The 4,116-nt window shown below is 53.1% G+C and overlaps 1 long non-coding RNA gene across 1 annotated transcript; it reads right to left on the reverse strand.

Annotated features, from left to right (window-relative positions):
• Positions 1-920: 920 nt before the first annotated feature.
• LOC306816081 lies at positions 921-3,590 on the reverse strand. Its single transcript, XR_013777567.1, has 3 exons — positions 3,537-3,590; positions 3,102-3,283; positions 921-1,206 (listed from the first exon to the last, which is right to left on the reverse strand). It is a non-coding gene; the product is annotated as an uncharacterized lncRNA (long non-coding RNA).
• Positions 3,591-4,116: the final 526 nt, after the last annotated feature.

Consider the following 4,116-nt stretch of genomic DNA (forward strand, 5'->3'; position numbering starts at 1 on the left):
AGCTGCGCCGAGCAGCCCCAGCACGGGCAGGGCCGCTCCTGCCCCTGTGCCGGGCACTGCCCACGGCCACAGCCCACGGCACCCTCACCCCACCCTGCCCCACCGGCCCTGGGGCCTCACCAGCCTCTGTGCCAGCAGCAGCTCCTGCTCCTGCTCCTCCTCCTGGCCTTCAGCTTCTCCCTGCCAGCTTCTGTCCATCCTCCTGCTGTCTTCAATGTCTTCACTGCAGCTAAGGACAAATTGGAGGCTCAGGAGTTGGTTCCAAGGCCCGGCAGAGCTGCAGTCCCGGACCCCTCTGTGCTCCCTGCTGGCCCCTCCATCCCCTCAGCCCCGCCATGCTCTCGGCAAACCCCGAGTCCCCTTCAGTTTCTTCAGACCCCACAGTCCTCTCACCCCCTCAGTCCCTTCTGACCCATCCCATCCCCTTAGACCCGTCACCCCCTCAGCCTGTGCCACTTCCCTGTCCCCTCAGTGCCACCATTGCCCTCAGCTGCCCCACACCCTCAGCCCCAGCAGCACCTCAAGGTCACCGTCCCTTCAGTGCCAGCGCCCCCTCAGCCCCTCAGCCCCTCAGTCTCACCGTCCCTCAGCAGCTCCTCAGGGGACTCTGCCTGGGGCCAGCGGCAGCTCCCACCGCTCCAGGGACACCCGGGGCTGGAACTGCTGCTCCGCCCGGCCCGGCCCCAGCTCGGACCAGCACAGGAAGAGGGGACAGAGGACACAGGGGAAAAACAAGAGATTAAGAAGGATTCGTGGAGGGAAAGAGGCAAAGAAAAGGCCTGTATATATACATATATCAATCTTTAGTAAAGATTGATACTAAACTAAACTCCTATATATAAATACATCTATGCCTATTTATAAACTTAACTATATATATGCAAATGTAACTGCACATGTATATCACCGCATCTAGGCACATCTATAACTTCACATATAAAAATGTAATTATATACATCTACAACTATATATAAATTAAACTATACAGATCTATTAACACATCTGTATAAATAGACATAACAATATAGACATACAAATACACCTATATAAATCTATAAATATAATTATATAGATAAATAATACTATACAGATCTATAAATATGATTGTTGACAGAGGGATTTCACCTGCCTGATGGTCACAGGTCCTCCCTCTGTCTCTTCCTGCCACACAGGGCAGCCCTCCTGGAGAAGTCGATCAGATGGGATCTGGGAAGCAAAGGGAACACTTGGTCACTCTTGGCCCTTGTGCGCGTTTCCCTTGGGCACCAACTGTCCTTCTGTCAGGGACTGTTCAAGATGCTCTGAAAGGCAGACTCTCACTTGGAATTTGAAACCTGATCTTTAGAGAACAGGGACCCCTCTAAATGTTCAAAACAGTGTAAAGCATTAAAGCATCTTGATAAAGTCTCAGTGGTCGCAGTGCAAATGGTACCCATGAGAGCTTGAAACACAGACTGTCCCTGCTCCACAGAGAAGCCCAGCCTTGTTCTTTCTCTGTGCTGATAGAAAGACCTTAGGTCTCACTAATCTGGAGTCATTCGGGTTTCTCATTCAGTGATTTGGAATTCTACTATGACTTTCTGCTTTTTTTCCTCTCCAATCCTTCATCAGTCACTCAGTCTGGCCTCCCTGTAACCCTGCAGAAAACTTATGCAAGGAAATCAGCAGAAAAATTGAGACACGAGGCTTGGTGACACAGCTTTACAAGGTCAACTTTATTCCCTGTTCTCTTACCACAGCACAGGACTCATTGTCAGAGCCTCTAGAGATGCATGGAGGGCAGGGCTCGGAGGGTTTTGTCAGTGCAGGATCTGAACTAAAAGCACCAGGAAGCACCAAGTCTGCAGACAAAATCTCAACTCTTCTGATCTCCCTTCCTGCCACAGGCAGGCTCTGAGCAGCTGTCTTACACCTCTCTAAACCAATGGGGGCTCTCTCCTTACCAGGCTCCTCACGCTCTGGGGAACTGTTCCCACAGCTCTCGGTGACACATGAAGCTGCTGCTGCTGCTGCTGCCCTGTTCAGATCCCCCTCTCCTGAAGACTCAGGGACAACATTAACATTCCCCTTGAAAGAAAAACAGAAAGAAAGAAATCCAAAGATCACTCACTACTTTCTTGGAATAGTATCAGGGATACAGGAACTCTCCTTCTCCACTCCCAGAGGACATGAAGCACAGGGGGGAGAAACATTGCCCAAACAGTTCACATGATAAGCATTTTAAACTCAGGATTTGGGTGGCCAAGATGAAACCAAATGTTGTACAAAATGTCCCTTGAGGCAAAATGCAGAAAACCAGAAGACACCAAGTGAGAGGACGTGCCCTCACATTCACACCCTTGCTCATCCCACGAGCTGCAAGAAATCAGCCAGCAGAAAGCCAGGGGCCCTCCTTGTTGACAACACGGCTGTCAGCAAGGGCAGAGCTCGCTCCCAGCACTGCCCAGGGCCCTCTGCTGCAAACCCACATGAAAAGCACACATCTCATTTCTGCCTGGGAATCTCACCACCCCCACCCAGCCGCTCACACAATCCATCACCAGGTGGTGCCTTTTTGGATCTCTGCTGCTGCCCTATATGTATGACCCAGGCAAATATTTAGGCACCTAGGGTATTTCCAGGATCATATTTTCCAGGACAAAAAAATTTATAAATTTGAAAGGTAAAACAAAAATCCCAACCCATCTCTTTGGCAACAGCCCGTCAATCAGAATCCTAAAGATTCTAAAGATGATTCAGAGCCTGCAATGTTTCCTTTTAGTATGGAATAAAATGCTCTTGAAAACTACTATGTGTGAGTTTACAGAAGACAAAAGACATCCCACTTGAGAATAAAATATTAGAAAATACAAAGAATCCCACTCCCCACCTTGAGCCTGCCCTTCCTCATTCATGAATGTACTGTAGCCAGTGGGGTCAGCACACCAATACAAAGAGAGGCATTTTCATCCCTATTCTTTTAGAGGTCCTACTTTACCAAGAATAATTAGATAACTCTGTAACAATGAAAGAAATTAATTTCAAGAAGCCTTTGCTTCTCACCACGTAATGGTTCTAAAGCTCTCAGTCCAGCCTCTTTTATTCCCATCCAATGGTGTTACCTGAGCGGAGGGAGACCTTTGAGGCAGGGATCTCCTGATCTCTCGAATCCATTTTTCTATTTCAATGGCTAGCTGTGATTCCTCTTCCTGAGCAGCAGCATTCCATGCTGAGCTGGAGACCGTCGATGCTGCACAACCAGCACTACCAGTTGGAACATTGGGGGCTGAAGTGCCCGGTGTGGCTGCAGGAATCCAAACACATTGGTCAGGCTCCACAAGGTGGCTTTGGGACACAGAGCTCTATTGCTGCCTTGGATCAACCAGCCCAGGAAGCACACAGGAAACCCAGGCAAAGAAGCTTTTGGCCTTCCAGGTCCCTCTTCCTAGTAGACTTGAGAATTTCTGTCTCACAATGACAGAGCATTGTGGAAAAATACTTCAAGCGGTCTCTTTTCGTGACATTATGGAAAAGCAAGGCTAGAACTCTTTTCCCACCTGGCGAGTGGGAGCCTGGGGGCTGCTGCTCCCCGTAGAGCTCCTGCAAGCGGCTGGGGGCCCCTTCCCGCCCCAGCGGCAGCGGACGCTCCCCGCCGAGCCCAAGCAGGTGGCACGGCGGGATCCGGAGCAGCTCCCGCTCGGTGGGCAGCGGCCGCTCCCCGTAGAGCTCCTGCAAGCGGCTCTGCCCCTCCCGCCCGTGCGGCAGTGGCCGCTCCCTGTGCAGCAGGTGGAAGCCGCAGGGCGGGTGGCGAACGAGCAGCGGCCGCTCCCCGGGGCGCTGCTGGAAGGGGCCGGGCCGGGGGCTGCGCAGCTCCCGCCCGTGCGGCAGCGGCCGCGCCCTGGGCAGCTGCTGGGAGCCGCGGGCCGGGCGCCTGCGCCCCTCCCGCCCCGCCGCCGGCCGCTGCCTGCTGGCCGCGCTCCGGCGCTGCAGGCGCAGCAGCAGCTCGGGGCGGTCGCGGCGAAAGCAGGGGTTGGTGTAGTGCAGCCAGGCCCCGGCATCGCCCGGCACGGCTGAGCCGAGCCAGCCCGGCACCTTGCGGAAGCCGTAGCGGTACAGCTGGCGCACGAAGCTGCGAAA

This window comes from Erithacus rubecula (assembly GCF_903797595.1).
Source record: "Erithacus rubecula genome assembly, contig: scaffold_358_arrow_ctg1, whole genome shotgun sequence".
In the NCBI taxonomy this organism is placed as follows: Eukaryota; Metazoa; Chordata; class Aves; order Passeriformes; family Muscicapidae; genus Erithacus; species Erithacus rubecula.